Here is a 17,264-nt window from a genome sequence, read left to right as displayed (position 1 = left end):
AAAATCCCGGCTACTTAGTGAAAAGGGTTTGTTGCTACCTTTGTCAAGAATAAAAGTTTTCAATGCACTACTAGCTCAATTGGGATATAATCAAATCAATAGTCAACAAAACATGTACCCCACAAATGAATGCTAGTGTGCGCTTATGCTAGTGTAGAATCCTAAAGTGAATCTCAAAGTAATCACAAAATCAGGATGATGTGGACCTCAAATGCAAGCAAGATATCAATCTTTTGAAAAATTTACTCCTAAATAGCATCCACAAAGCATACAAGGAGTATTGGACTCTCAAGTCAAGCAATTTTTAAATTCTAAGTACCATGGTCCTCAAAAAATCAAAATCATCACAAATATCGATCTCAAATCTCAATCATGCAATTAAGTCTCAAACTTAAGTAGAATGTAACAATCACCTTACCACCAAACTTAAACCGCACATTGTCCTCAATTTGTAATGAGAACAATGGAAAAGCTGGAAAGAATATACCGTGTTAGCAAATATTTGAAGCTCGATAATGATCCATTGGGAAAAAAAATGCACCCCCAAACTTGGAATCAACAACCTACTTGAATAACCACACTAGCAAACTCACATCAAATATCAAATAGGATAAAGATAACTGACGAGCGCTGAATATTGCATATTTGATCCTCTAAATACGCATATGTTAAGACCTAAAGTAATATATCTATCCTGTTTTATACTGATTTATGTTTATTTCGTGTTTTTAGGTGATTTCCCAAAGAAGTAGTTAAAACTGAGCTTTTATGATGAAAAGATTGATAATGAAGTTTACCGCGTCGTTGCTGGTCATCCAGAACAAGCCGAGAGCTTAAAATGGTGAAGTTTGGAAGAATTCAGGATCCACAACTCGAGCCCAAGTCTTAAGGCTCGAGTCTTATACCTTCGAGCTCGAGCCCCAACTAACAGTGCTCGAGCCTCAACTAAGGGTGCTCGAGCCTAACCAAGGGTGCTCGAGCCTTGACCCTTAAGCTCGAGCACAAGGCGTCAGAATTTGAAGAGTTAATTTCCAAGCTCCCAGACCTCGTGCCAAACCTCAAGGATCGAGCACAAACACCTAGAGCTCAAGCCCACAGCCCCAAAGCTAGAGCCCAACACCTTGGGATCGACCACCATGGAGAGAGGATTGAGCACCATCAATAAAAAGACGTATCAGACAATTTTTGCTCCCGGAGCTCGAGCCCAAGCATTAAGGCTCAAGCACGAATCAGAAAGCTCGAACACCACTACTTCGGGCTCGAGCATGGCTAAAAACTCTGAACTCGCTTCTGTATTTTGGCCATAACTTTTGACTCGAAACTCCAAATTCAACAAACTCAGTGGATCTGGAAAGAAAACTCGAAGCCCAATATTTCTAATAGACATCTTTAGATTCGTACTCTAAATGGGTCATAATCACATTACAAAGTCAAAACAATTTGCTGGCAGATGATACTCGAGCCTAAACCTCAAAGCTCGAGCCTGGAACTCTAAAGCTCGAGCCTGGACGTCCTGAACGTCGAAAATACATGCAAGAATTACCAAAAATCATATTTTTTTATTTCCTTATGGGCCTAATTGTTACCAAAAGCTAGAAAACCAATCCAAAGGGGATTGAGACTTGTTCTCCACTATAAAAGAAGAGGAGAAGGCTTTAAAAAAGGGATCGATTGCTCTCTCTCATATCTCTCTCACGGCGGCTTTTAGGATTTTGCAAAAGAAGATCAAAAAGGAGTTTTGGCAGCCCATGGTGATGAAGACCACAACAACACAGATGATATCTTGCGTCGTCATGAGTAGCTAATTCCTCTCTTAGGGCATTAATGTAGCCTGAATCCAATTACTATGGTTTGATTGTTCTATACTTTGGGAATTCAATATATTATGTATTGCATGATTTTGGGCAATTGCTTAATTCAATTGATTTTTAATGATTACATAGTTTTTGAATCATTAATACCTTGTCTTAGATTTAATTATTCTTAAATTATATTCAACCCATTCTTATTGGACGATATCTAGCGGAGCCCTGTCGGACATAAGAATGGAGATCATGCAATGGTGTTCAAACATTTTTCATGAATGGATGTTTTCATAGTCTATGCCTAGGGAAGATGAGTTATACTGCAAAATTAGTTAGAAGTAGGTAGGTAGATAATTCGTGCCAACCGAAGATACATTATTATTAATTGAAATTCATAAAACATCTTTCTTTACATCTGAATTAAATAAATGTTATTAAGTTTAATTCCATATTATACATAATTGTTGAAATCCCAAGGTTGAACAGTTGACCATAGTATGAGGTTCGTGGTGAAATCAATCCGTAAATATTTCTTCTCTTAATCTCAATCCTTTTATTCCGTTTATTTTCTTTTATGTTATTAAATTGCAGCATAACACAACAAATTAAATCTCTTTCTAAATTAAAATAGCATTAATTGAAGACTCGATAAACCACCATAGTCCTTGAGGTTTGACACCCTCAACATAACCCTATCCTACAAGGATTTGTTCTGTTGTGAGTGGTTAATTTATTATTGACACACATCAATTTTTGGTGCCGTTGCAGGGGGCTGTGTTACGGTTTTGTTGAGTTCGAGATTAATTCTAGTTTAAATTATAGTTTTAGGATTTTCTGATATCTTACCTTATTTCTTTTTCTTTTCGAGTATAGGAATCAAGGAGAAAGGGCGACGAAGCTTAAGGAGAAGAAACTACGGTTTCAGGACCTTTTGTGAGTTGTTTTCAATTTATTTCTTTGCTTGAAATTTTTCTTTTTTCTTATTACCATTGAACTTAGCCTAAATTGTTAGGACATTTCTTTAAATAAAAAATAGCTAATAATGGTGATAATCCAAATGGGGCACATGTGCCACAAGCACCTGTTCCTCCACCACAATCACAATTGAGGGATCACTTCATTCCCACCTCATATACATCCCCTTGTTGCTTTCAATTTCCACAATCTGAGACAACCCATTTTGAGATCAAGCCAGATATGATCCAAATGCTTCCAACTTTCCATGGGTTTGCTACTGAAGATCCGTATAAGAACATAGATGAATTTCTAGAATTATGTTCAACTACCAAGTTGTCCACTCTTTCTAATGATGTTTTTAGGATGAGACTTTTCTAATTTTCTCTCAAGGACAAAGCTAGAACTTGGTTGCACTCCCTACATCATAATTTCATAAGCACATGGGATAAGTTGCAACAAGAGTTCTTAAAAAAAATACTATACCATGGGTAAAACCACACAAATAAGAAAAGAGATTATGGTGTTCTCCCAAATCCCGGGTGAACAACTTCATGATACTTAGGAGAGATACAATGATCTTCTGAGAAAGCATCCATACCATGATATTGCTAAATGGCATTTGGTACAAATCTTCTCTGATGGATTACATGATCCATATAGAAACATGGTAGATGCTTCTAGTAATGGTGGTTTCCTGCATAAGAGCCCAGATGACGCTTGAGAACTGTTTGAGGCCCTAAGTGAAAAATATGTTCAACATACTTCTTCCTCTCGGTCTAGGTCCACTCCTGGTATCCATCAAGTTGAAAGTTTGTATGAAGCAGAAAAATCTAGAGAGTTTGCCACTCAAATAGAAATGTTAAATTGAAAGTTTGACCAAGTTTTGTCAGCTATTAGTACTCTTAGTTCTTCTCAGCACTCCTCTTTGCCAAAGGAGGTGTGTTCTGTCTGCGCTAGTCCATCTCATTATACTGCTAGTTGCCCTCTCTTGGGTCACTCTTTTGAAAATCCATAAATGCAAACCAATGCTGCATTCTGTAGTTCGGGTTACAATCCAAATTCCAATATTTATAACCCTGACTGGAGAGATCATTCCAATATATCATGGCAGAATTAAAGCCAAGGTAATATTGTTCCCAAATCTCAGGGACAGTACCACAATTCATCTAATCCTTTGCTAAATAATTATTTCAATCAATCTTCCATCTATTATCCTCCTCAATTTAGGAACCAAGTTAATCCTAATCCTCCCCCTCCTAAGTACTCGTTTGCATTTGAAGAGAATGTCATGGCTGCACTTAGTAACCTTAAGTCTAACAATGAATTATTGCATTCCCATTATCAATCTATATTCAATCTAGAAACTCAAGTTGGGTAAATATCTACTCAAGTTGGGGAATAGTAAAAGTGTTGAATCAAAAAGAGGAAGGGAAATTTCCAAGTCAGCCAATTGCAAATCCAAAAAGGCAAACTTACATGATTGATGAGACTAATCTTCAACTACTCGTTGTGAGCAAGTTAATGCCATCACTACTTTGAGGAGTGAAAAAATCATTGATAATCAAGTTGAGGAACAAGAGCTAGAAAAAAAGAGGCGTAGGATTCCTATCAATCCGATTCTTCTAACTCCACATCCCACAGATGTTCCCTCACATCTTACTCCATCAAGCTCCAAAGGAGTTGAAGGTGAAGTCACTTCTTCATCTACTCCTAACCTTGAGATAGCTTATGAGGCAAGAGCGCCTTTTTCTAAACGTCTCAAAGGACCCTCTTACTTTGGTAAGCGAAGAAAGAAAATCTAAGACATGATGGATGTCTTCAAACAAGTAAAAGTCAATATTCCTATCCTAGATGCTATTCTCTTGCTATGCTAAATTTCTAAAAGATTTGTGCACTCAAAAGAGAAAATCAAAAAGCCAAGTCTTTAAAAAAATATATCTTACTGAGCAAGTCCGTGCATTTATTCAGCATAGCACTCCTCCTAAGTTCAAAGATCCTGGTGCTCCTACCATATCTTGCATCATTGGAAACAATGTGATAGACAAAGCACTTCTTGATCTTGGAGCAAGTGTTAATCTTCTTCCTTACTCGGTGTATAAGCAATTAGGCTTGGGAGAGCTTAAACCCACAGCAATAGTGTTGTAACTTGCTGATCGATCTATGAAGCAACCACGTGGGATCATTGAAGATGTTCTCAGTAAAGTGGATGAGTTCTATTTTTCGGTTAACTTTCTTATCCTGGATACAGAACCTGTCCATGATCCCAATCGATGTACTCCTGTGATCCTTGGTCGTCCATTCCTGGCTACATCGAATGCCAACATTAACTGTAAGACTAGGGCTATGGATATTTCTTTTGGGAATATGAAGCTCAAATTAAACATCTTCAATGCCACTCCATATTCCTCAGAGAAAGATGAGTGCTTCTTTATTAATGTTATTGATGAGGATTCAGTCACCATCTTTCCAACAAAAGAATCCTCCTCCTTTGATTTCGAATCTTTCTTGTCCTTCTTATGAGTTCTCACATAAACTTGAGCCTAAGCCACCACCGGATAAGCTCGAGTATTCTTTCTTAGGTTTTGATGGAACCACATTGGTTCTTCCTGTTTCAAATTTCATAATCACCGATAGGACTGATTTTGGGATGAATGAGGTAGTTGAATAGTTAGATACAGGCTAAGGAGTGGTGTATAGTCGAGCTAGTCACGTTAAACTTACCATGTTGTTGTGCTATCACGTTAACTTAGCATTTGTATGTTTGTACCATAGTTTATTTTTAATCTTTTCACTTTTTCTAGGTTTTTAGTTTATTTTTGTATTTTTTTTTTAATTTTTCGATTAGGTTAGTTTATGTTTGTTTTTATTAAAAAAAGAGGAAAAACTATGTTAGTTTCTTTGTGTATTTTTCTTTTATTTTTATATTAGGTTAGTTTTGTTTTGATTAAAAATAAATAAAAAACTGATTGACTTGTGAATAACGATATATATCTATTTTACTCCATATACTTGATACTTTGATGTGTGTTATGGAGTGTGATTATTTTGTCAGGTACAAAGGACTAAGTTTGGGGGTGAGGTAACGATTTCATTCTTCTGAGTTATCAATTCTTGATCCTTGCTGGTTCTGCGTATTTGGTAATATCTTTTTAACTCTACGTCTGCTTTCACACATTAAGGACAATGTACATCTTAAGTTTGGGGGTAAGGTAGTGCCTTTTAAAATTTTGTTGTTGATATATTGTGCACAAAAGATGCAATTTAATTGTTTTAAGCATGATTTGGAGTTTGTTGATTGTTGTGATGTCCATATGTAGTCTGATATTGGTTTAAAATGGCTTGTATGCCGAATTCATGATAAATAGGGATTTTTGAAAAAAAAAAATTATATCAGTTGGTGGCCTGTGGTCCACTTTGTCAGGATAATTACTATTTGATGATTTTGATCTCTAGAATACTTCACTTTGCACATGTTCGCACTTTCATGCATTATGTGGGGTATAAACTTGAAGTCTTATTCTGATTTGTGTTAAACTAAAATGAGTAGGTGAATTGATGATTTTGAGAACCAAGGTATAAAAAAAAATGAAAGAAATAAATGGTATATATACAATGAAAAAAAAAAAAAAAAGTTAATGTGAAAGAAACAAATGAAAAGAGAGAGTTTGGGTCTGTACCTAGATTGCTTGAATAATTAAGTCCTCAAGGGTGTTTCAACACCTAATGCCCTAAAATCAACTGGTTTGGGAGTCATTGATTGAAAGTTCGTTACATAAGAAGTCTAGGTTGCTAGATTACTTGAGCAATTAGGTCTGTAGAGGTGTTTTAACACCTAATGCCCCAAAGCCGTCTGGTTTGGAAGTCATTGGTTGAAAACTCGTTACAAGGGTGATTTAGAAAGCTTAATAGACCTGACCATTGCACAATAGCCTTTTGAAAAAAAGAAGATGATGAGTGCTGAAAAGTGCGTATTTAAACCCCTTAAGCTTAGGCATTATACTACCTTTATCTATCTTAATTTACCATTTTAGATTGATTTCGTATAGTTTCCATTTTCAGGCACTTATCCCAAAAATAAGCTAACTCAGCCAAATAAGAGCAGAAATGAAGCAATTCCTGGATGAATCAAAGAAAGGAGCCAAGTGGAAGCAAAAGGAAGTAAAAGGTGGAAATCAACATCTTCGATCAATCTCAGATTAAAGTTCAATCGATCCAACATGATCGATCTCAGCACTTCAAGATGGATCAGAGCCATGATGACATTTTCAGAGATCTCAAAAGTTTGATCGATCCAACATCATTCTTCGATCGATCGAACCACCTTGTCCTTATCCAAATGATTGATCTTATCTAGTTGTACCACCCTACCAACCACTTTTGTCCTTTTCCCAAAAATATCTTCAAAATATCTCAGATTTGTTTTTATCCAAAAAGCGCCTCCATTGAGGATCGATCCAGCCTAAGTTCGATAGATCTCAGCCATGTTCGATCGATCCAAGTCCAAGGTTCGATCGATCAAACTTCCTCCAGTGCGAAAAAGTTAAATTTCCAGCTCATAAAAAGTTGTCCTTTATCCAATCATTGGGGAATATTTTATGCACGACCCTAGCTCATTTTGTGTGTCATTTGACCTACCTATATACGGATAAGGATTACTTTTTACATCATATCACATCATATCATATCATACCTTGTAGAACTCTTGGAGAGCAAGCTTAGAGGAGGACGAGGCTAGAGACACTATTGGAGACTCTTCATCAACCAAGGAGCAAATCTCTACCATGGGTTAGCCCTTGAGGGTTGGAGAAGCACTACCATAAGTGGCTAGACATCCTCTCAGGGCTAGAGTTAGCCCCAAGCATGCTTTCTACATCTTGATTTTGTGTATTATTGAGGGATTAGTGTTGTAATACATGTTTTGGCACTTATATATATATAGATCATGTTTATTCAATGATTTATGTGGTTTAATGCTTCCAATTGATCATTTCATTCTATACATATGTCTATGTATGCTAGAATAGATGTTCATATGTTTGTCTCTATTTCTTGTGTTATTGATGCGTGTCTATGTGTATTAATGCCATAGATCTAGAGATTGTCAAAACATTGTGCTTAATGGAATCCTCTTGTAATTTTCTAGATGGTTCATGCTCATTTCTTGATGGATTGTACCTCTCCCTTAGCTTAATTAGTTTAATTTCATGTCATTAGCTTAATTGTAGTGTAGTGGTAGCATAGTTGTTAGATGGGAGGACAATCCATGCCTGTGGTTTGATGTTCCATACTTTTGAATGCAAGTAGCATATGTCTCTAACCTTATGGTGTATTTGGCTTGTGAGCTTAATGAAAGGATTAAAGACTTGCTAGATATATTGTGCTTTTCACATGCTATTTAGACAATATATACTTAATTGTTAGATATATTGTGCTTTTCACATGTTGCTTAGACAATATATACTTAATTGGTCACCCTTGCTAATTGAATCAACCAAACACACAAACACATCAATATTGCAAAAAACATTTCCCTCATTAGTCACTTGTTAAGGGTGTAGAAAAGTATTGTTTGGTGGTGACCTCTAAACCCCAAGATCTCTCTCTTACTTACTCTTTATTGGATTCAATTATTTTGTTTAATTTGCTCTCTAGTTTAATCAACCAACCAACCATTTGTTTGATCACTCGACCTACTAACCCTAATAGTGATTCCACAATCAAATTCGACTCCAATCCCTTAGGACGATCCCTACTCACCCTAACTTTATTTTTAGTGAAGGTAGTAGTGGCTTTTATAAATGTAAAACTTGGCCCTCGCCTTAATACACACTCTCTTAAGCTTATGGTAGGACGGCAGCCATAGTTTTTGGTGCCGTTGAATAAGTGAAAAAAAAAAAAATGAATGAGTGAAAAAAAAAAGAAAAAAAAGAAAAATGAATGACTGAAATGAATAAGCGCACCTAGATCAATAAGCTTTAATAAAATGTCCACTTTTTGTCTTGATGATAGGTACTAGATTTGTGTGCTAGTTTGAGAGTAAGGATGTGATTAATTCTTTAGTTGGCTAAAATAGCAACATATTTGATGCCGGTCCACTCAAAAGGATTCTAGAGTTGTTTTGATTCATATGATCATTTTCTTGATATATGGAGAACCATATTTACTTGCTTGATGTTGAGATTTTGGGAGATTACTTGAAAATGTTTGAAACATTGCATACTTAAGGTAGTTTTCTCCAAATGTTTGTTTGCAATATTGGTGTCTCTTTTGAAAGAATGAGCTTAATGTTTGTGTGTATCATTTCTGGAAACCCTTACGAGACTTCACTCGTCCACTAGGGGTAACCTAGGGGTTTAAAAGGCTTATTGCATGTGCTAAGTGCAATCGTGTTCCCTACGAAAGTGGCGTTATGCTTTTATTGCTTTCTAGTTTGTAGTTGTTTAGTTGTTCATTTCATTTCTTTACTTTGTAGTTCATTGCTAGGGACTAGCAATATTTAAGTTTGGGGGTGATGAGTGCTGAAAAGTGCGCTTTAAACCCCTTAAGCTTGAGTGTCGTAGGACCTTTATCTATCTTATTTTCCCATTTTAGTACTTATTTGTGTTTTTGTCTATTTCAGGTCAATAATGTCCAAATGGGCTAAAAATGGTTTCCTAAGGCCTTTTTGGAATCAAACTAAGTCTTAATGAGGATCCGGAGCAAAAGGAAGCTGATTTGGAGCAAAAGGAAGCTAATGCTGAAAAACTGCCAAGTTGGATTGATCCAACTTTTTCTGAGATCGATCGTTTTTTCTGAGATCGATCGAAGTTGGATCGATCGAACTTGTTCTCTGATCGATCGAACTTTTTGCTGGCAGCGAGCTGTCTTATTCCCGCGCGCGCCCAAAAGTCCACATACCACATAGTACGGGATTAGATATTTTTGGAGCTATATTCCTAACTTAGTGACTAAGAAAATGACCTTTTATATAAAAAAATAAGTGAAAAAAAAAATAAAATAGAATGAATAAATGAAAAGAATAAGCGCACCTAGATCAATAAGCTTTAATAAAAGGTCAACTTTTTGTCTTGATGATCGGGACTAGATTTGTGTGCTAGTTTGAGGGTAAGGATATGATTAATTCTTTAGTTGGCTAAGATAGCAACATATTTGATGCCGGTCCACTCAAAAGGATTTTAGAGTTGTTTTAATTCGCATGATCACTTTCTTGATGTGTGGAGGACCATATTCACTTGCTCGATGTTGATATTTTAGGAGATTGCTTGGAAATGGTTGAAACGTTGCATACTTGTTTACAATATTAGTGTCTCTTTTGTGAGAATGAGCTTAATGTTTGTGGGTACCATTTCTGGAAACCCTCACGAGACTTCACTCGTCCACTAGAGGTAACCTAGGGGTTTAAAAGGCTTCTTGCATATGCTAAATGCAATCGTATTCCCTACGAAAGTGGCGTTATCCATTTATTGTTTTCTATTTTATAGTTGTTTAGTTATTCATTTCATTTCTTTACTTTCTAATTCATTGCTAGGGACTAGCAATATTTAAGTTTGGGGGTGTGATGAGCACTGAAAAGTCCGTATTTAAACCCCTTAAGTTTAGGCATTCTAGTACCTTTATCTATCTTACTTTACCGTTTTAGATTGATTTTGTATTATTTCCATTTTCAGGCACTTATCCCGAAAATAAGCTAACTCAGAAAAATAAGATAGAAATGAAGCAATTCTGGGATGAATCAAAGAAAAGAGCCAAGTGGAAGCAAAAGGAAGAAAAAGGTGGAAATCAACATCTTCAATCAATCTCAGATCAAAGTTCGATCGATCCAATATGATCGATCTCAGCACTTCAAGATAGATCAGAGCCATGATGACATTTTTAGAGATCTCAAAAGTTCGATCGATCCAACATCATTCTTCGATCGATCGAACTACCTTGTCATTATCCAAATGTTTGATCGTATTTAGTTGTACCACACTACCAACCACTTTTGTCTTTTTCCCAAAAATATCTTTAAAATATCTCAGATTTGTTTTTATCCAAAAAGCGCCATCATTGAGGATTGATCCAGCCTAAGTTCGATAGATCTCAGCCATATTCGGTCGATCCAAGTCCAAGGTTAAATCGATTGAACTTCCTCCAGTGCGAAAAAGTTAAATTTCCAACTCACAAAAAGTTATCCTTTATCCAATTACTGGGGAATATTTTGTGCATGACCCCAGCTCATTTTGTGTGTCATTTGACCTACCTATATAAGGTAAGGATTACTTTTTACATCATATCACATCATATCATATCATACCTTGTAGAACTCTTGGAGAGCGAGCTTAGAGGACGAGGAGGCTAGAGACACCATTGGAAACTCTTCATCAACCAAGGAGTAAATCTCTATCACGGAGTTAGCCCTTGAGGGTTGGAGAAACACTACCATGAGTGGCTAGACATCCTCTCGGGGCTAGAGTTAGCCCCAAGCATGCTTTCTACATCTTGATTTTGTGTATTATTGAGGGATTAGTGTTGTAATACATGTTTTGACACTTTTATATATATAGATTTGTTTATTCAATGATTTATGTGGTTTAATACTTCCAATTGATCATTTCATTCTATCCATATGTCTATGTATGTTAAAATAGATGTTCATGTGTTTGTCTCTATTTCTTGTGTTATTGATGCATGTCTAAGTGTATTAATGCCATAGATCTAGAGATTATCAAAACATTGTGCTTAATGGAATGCTCTTGTAATTTTCTAGATGGTTCATGCTCATTTCTTGATGGATTGTGCCTTTCCCTTAGCTTAATTAGTTTAATTTCATGTCATTAGTTTAATTGTAGTGTAGTGGTAGCATAGTTGTTAGATGTGAGGACAATCTATGCTTGTTGTTTAATGTTCCATACTTTTGAATGCAAGTAGCATATGTCTCTAACCTTGTGGTGTATTTGGCTTGTGAGCATAATGAAGGATTAATGACTTGCTAGATATATTGTGCTTTTCACATGCTATTTAGACAATATATACTTAATTGTTAGATATATTGTGTTTTTCACATGTTGCTTAGACAATATATACTTAATTGGTCACCCTTACTAATTGAATCAACCAAACACACACACACATCAATATTGCAACACACATTTCCCTCATTAGTCACTTGTTAAGGGTATAGAAAAGTATTGTTTGGTGGTGACCTCTAAACCCCAAGATCTCTCTGTTACTTACTCTTTATTGCATTCAATTATTTAGTTTAATTTGCTCTCTAGTTTAATCAACCAACCAACCATTTGTTTGATCACTCGACCTACTAACCCTAATAGTGATTCCATAACCAAATTCGACTCCAATCCCTTGGGACGATCCCTACTCACCCTAACTATATTTTTAGTAAAGGTAGTAATGGCTTTTATAAATGTAAAACTTGGCCCTCGCCTTAATACACACTCTCTTAAGCTTATGGTAGGACGACGACCATAGTTTTTGGCGCCGTTGTCGGGGATTAGGCAACGTCGTATTTGTGGAATTCATTAGGAATTAGTACTCTTTTGATCGTGTCTTTACTTTATTTTTATTTTTCTTTTGATTACTTATTGTGTTTGTTCATCTTTAACAAGGAGCATTGAGCTTGGAGGCAAGCAAAGGAGCCACCAAGCAAAGGAGCTAAGCAAGCAAGGAAAAATGCTAAAAATTTAAAAAAATTGCTAAGCTAAGCTATAATTTGGAGTTGAAGTGCTAAAGGACCTTTGTGAGTTTTTTCTTACTCAATCCTTTAGTTAAATCGTCGGCCCGCGTGGAGGCTTGTTTTTAATTTCTTAGATAAATCGTGAGCCCGCATGGAGGCATTCTTAATTGTTCTTTGTATCATTGTTGTTAAAGCATAGGAGTATGGGTTAAGTGTTTGTGGAGGAATTTTCATTGAATGGTTGTGAAGTCGAAGTGTTTGTTCATTCATTGTGTTTATGTGTTTTTACATTGTGCATGCATGGTCGTAGATCACTAAGACCAACTTTTGTCCCTCTTAATTTGCATCTTGAATCCGCAGTTAGAAATCCTAGAGGAAGAGGAAGTTCTAGTTCTACCCGATCCATTATATCAATGGAAAGCCATAATGAAGAACATGTAGAGGACCTTGGTCACATTGACCAACAAGGTATCCTTCATCCATATGTGCATCATGAGAACATTGAAGCACCATTAGACATGCCTAGGCCATTCATTCACCAACCACAACAACAACAAGACCAAGTTCCATTTGGAATGCCAAGGCCAATGTATGCTCCACAACCTCCCATCATTCAAGGAAATCAAATCAAGGTGCCCATGTTGCACTTCAAATTGCTAATCCTCTACTTTCTTTAAGAGATCACTATGTGCCTAATGAATACAATGCACCCACATGCATTCAATTGCTACCATTTAGAGCACATCACTATGAAATTAAGCCACAAACCATTCAAATGCTTCCTAACTATCATGGACTTCCAAGTGAAGAACCTTACAAGCATTTGGATGAGTTTCTAGAAGTATGTTCCACCGTAAAATATACGGACATGCCGGAAGAGGTCTTAAGACTCAAACTTTTTCCATTCACCTTAAAAGACAAGGCAAAGTATTGGTTTAACAATCTTAGGCCTTTTTCAATCACTTCTTGGGCAGAAATGCAACAAGAGTTCTTGAAGAGGTACTATCCGGTTTCTAAGACCAATGCCATGAGAACTTCAATTTGGGAATTTTCACATGGGGATGGAGAAACATTTCATGAGGCATGGGAACGCTTTAATGAATTGCTTAGGAAGTGTCCACATCATGACATGCCCAAATGGCAATTAGTTCAATATTTCTTTGAGAGCTTATCGGATAATTACAAAGGCATGGTTGATGCTTCCATGGGTGGCTCATACATTGATAGGCATGAGGATGACATGTGGCGTCTTTATGAGAGCATGAGTGAAAATTCTTTGCATAGAACATTATCATCCAAGAATGGTAGAAATTCACAAGGTAGGAAGAGTGTTGGCTTACATCAAGTCGACCATTCAAATGAAATAGCCGCCGAAATGAAATCTTTATCTCAAAGGTTTGATCAATTTTTAATTAACCAAAACTCGGCGAACCAAGTATCTTCCTTCCCTAACCATTCTCATCGTGCATCAAATGAAACGTGTATGACTTGTTCTAGTGTTCTTCATTCTACTTCTTATTGTCCTCACGGACAAGTGCAAAATGAACCTAATGAACAAGTCAATATAACTTTTGTGAACCAAGGGAACAATCCTTATGGTACTCATTATAATCCAAGTTGGAGAAATCATCCAAATTTCTCTTGGAAAAACCAAGGACAGGGCTCAAACCCTTCCCAAGGCGGTTTTCAAAGGAAGTATATTCCACCTCCACTTCAAAACTAAGGATCCCAAGGTTATAGACCTTATCAATCACAAGGGAATCAATTTGCTAACTCTTATTTTCCCAACCAATCGTATTCCCAAGGAAATACTAGAAGTCCCGTCTTTGAAGAAAAAGTTTTGAATGCTTTGGGCACTCTTGAGGCAAACACACAATTGCTTCATTCCCACTCTCAATCTATTGCTAAGCTAGAAACCCAAGTAAGGCAAATAACAAGCACTCTGTTTTTACTCATTAAAACACTCTTCGGGACGTCAAAAGGAACTCGAATAAGTTTCATTCAAAACTCTCATTTTCTTTCAAAGATTCAATCTGTATAAATTAAAAAGGTTTAGTCATATAATAGGTTCCTTTATCGAGGTGTTTTCATTCAAAGATTTCATCTTCGGTCATTAAAACACGCTTCGCGACTTCATAGGTAACTCGAATAAGTTATTCTCAAAACTCTCATTTTCTTTCAAAGATTTAATTTTTTTACATTAAAAAGGTCTAGTGACATACTAGGTACCTCTACTGAGGTATTTTCATTCAAAGATTCAATCTATACTCTGTAAAACACTCTTTGGGACGTCAAAGGGAACTCGAATAAGTTTCACTCAAAACTCTCATTTTCTTTAAAAGATTCAATCTTTATACATTAAAAAGGCCTAGTCACATAATAGGTTCCTTTGTTGAGATATTTTCATTCAAAGATTTAATATTTAGTCATTACAACACGATTCGCGACTTCATAGATAACTCGAATAAGTTAATCTGTAAACAATCATTTTATTTCAGAGATTCAATCTTTTTACATTAAAAAGGTCTAGTGACATACTAGATACCTTTATTAAAGTATTTTCATTCAAAGATTCAATCTTTACTCTGTAAAACACTCTACGAGACGTCAAAGGGAAGTCGAATAAGTTTAACTCAAAAACCTTAATTTCTTTCAAAGATTCAATCTTTATACATTGAGAAGGACTAGTGACATAAAAGGTACCTTTATTGATGTACTTTCATTTAAAGATTCAACATATACTCATTAAAACACTCTTCGCGACTACTAGGTAACACGAATAATTTTAAATTAAAACTCTTGTTTTGTTTCAAAGATTCAATCTATATGCATTAAAAAGGTTTAATGACTTAAAATGTACTTTTATTGAAATATTTTCAATCAAAGATTCGATCTTTACTCATTAAAACACTTTTCGTCACTTCATAAGTAACTCGAATAAGTTTAAATCAATACTCTTATTTTCTTTCAAAGATTCAACGTTTATACATTAAAAAGGTCTAGTAACATAATTTGTACCTTTATTGAGGTATTTTCATTCAAAAATTTTATTTTTACTCATTAAAACACTCTTTGGGACGTCAAAAGGAACTCGAATAAGTTTTATTCAAAACTCTCATTTTCTTTAAAAGATTCAATCTTTATACATTAAAAAGGTCTAGTCACATAATAGGTTCCTTTGTTGAGATATTTTCGTTCAAAGATTTAATAGTTAGTCATTACAACACGATTCGCGACTTCATAGGTAACTTGAATAAGTTAATCTCTAAACTATCATTTTATTTCAGAGATTCAATCTTTTTACATGAAAAAGGTTTAGTGACATACTGGGTACTTTTATTAAGGTATTTTCGTTCAAAGATTCAATCTTTACTCTGTAAAACTGTGACGACCCTGGTTTTTAGGCCAGCGTGTCATGTGATGAACCGTAAGGATGATCCGATAACGGATCCGAATTCGGAAGCGAAAACAGAAAACAAGATTCTAAAAACAAAGTGACCTTCCATAAGGTCGTGGAACTCAACAAGAACTGATGTGGAAGCAAAAGATCGAAAACATGACAAATAAGCTCCCGGGGGCAAAATAGTCATTTCTGAAAACTGTAGATTCAGGTGCCACCGAGCACGCCGCTGGAAGGACAACGAAAAACTTATCAAGATGGACTCAAGAATCACATGATTCGGAGTCCGGACGAAGGAGAAACGGCACGACGAAGAAAAATGAGCACTTAAGGTAAAAAGGGTAAACTGGTAATTATCCAGGAAGAACTGGATGCAACTGAGCACACCATTGGAAAGACAGCGAAAAATTAATCAAGTTCAAAAACAAATTCACTTGAATCGGAGTCCGGACGAAAGAGAAAAGCCCAAAAGAAGAAATGACCTCGCGGCGGCCCGACGATGGGCCAGGACAGCCCCATGCGCACGCCCATGCGCGCGCCCATGCACGCCGCGCGCGCGCCGGTGCACACATGGCTGGCAGCAGCAGCCCATAAAGCTGCTGTGGGTTTGTTTTTCAGAAAAATCCGGAACAGAGGCTGAATTTGAAGGCCTAGATGAATTTTTTTGCAAAAACACAGAGAAGAAACCCCCCTCAAAATTGAGTTTTCTACGTGACTCAAAAGAGAATTAAAAAAAATGCAATGTAAAATGCCCAAAATGCCCTCCCAAGAAATCTGGTCTAGAGGGTCGAAAAAGCTGCTAAATAGAAACTGAAAGCTGAACTTTGCGATCGATTTCCGGCACCAAGACGACATTTTCTGGAAAAACACGAAAAAGAAACCCCCCCCCCCCCCCCCCAAATCACATTTTCTATTTAACCATGTTAAAAGAAGGAAATAAAACCACCGTGAAAGGTCCATAATGCCCCTAGATCAGAATATGCAAAAAAAAATGCGAAATGAATTCACAAGAGGCTCAAAACACAAACGATAAGGTTTTGCCCGGAAACGACCACGCACACAAGCGTAACTTACCTATTTGGACGTGCTACAATGGTCCACGACTTAAAAATACTACTGATACAAAATCCGACCCCCCAACGGGCAAAAAGGCAAAAATGGAACTTGGAATGAAAATTCGGAATCCAAAAATACAAAACGGGATCAAATGACCGTTTGGCCCTTGGCCACACTTCAAACATGATTTGTAAGACCCTATGAAAGAATGAAAACGGAATTCCCACACCCGATGCAACCACGGTGAAATAATGACTTGCGATTTTTCAAGATTTTCACAATATTTCATGAAGTTAAAAAGTACATAGAATACAATATACATGTCATTGGCCTTCGGCCTCATCTCATACACATCAAATACATTGAAAGGAGT

At 36.3% G+C, this 17,264-nt stretch overlaps 1 pseudogene; it reads right to left on the bottom strand.

Moving 5' to 3' along the window:
- Positions 1–13,467: 13,467 nt before the first annotated feature.
- Positions 13,468–13,566, bottom strand: LOC132272039 (small nucleolar RNA R71; annotated as a pseudogene).
- Between the last annotated feature and the right edge of the window lie 3,698 nt (positions 13,567–17,264).

Source organism: Cornus florida, unplaced genomic scaffold (genome assembly GCF_030987335.1).
Source record: "Cornus florida cultivar Cherokee Brave unplaced genomic scaffold, ASM3098733v1 CherokeeBrave_3.0.0_Hap2_Chr08, whole genome shotgun sequence".
NCBI classification, from domain to species: domain Eukaryota; kingdom Viridiplantae; phylum Streptophyta; class Magnoliopsida; order Cornales; family Cornaceae; genus Cornus; species Cornus florida.
Note: the sequence above shows the minus strand (reverse complement) of the source record. Positions and strands in the feature narration are given on the sequence as shown.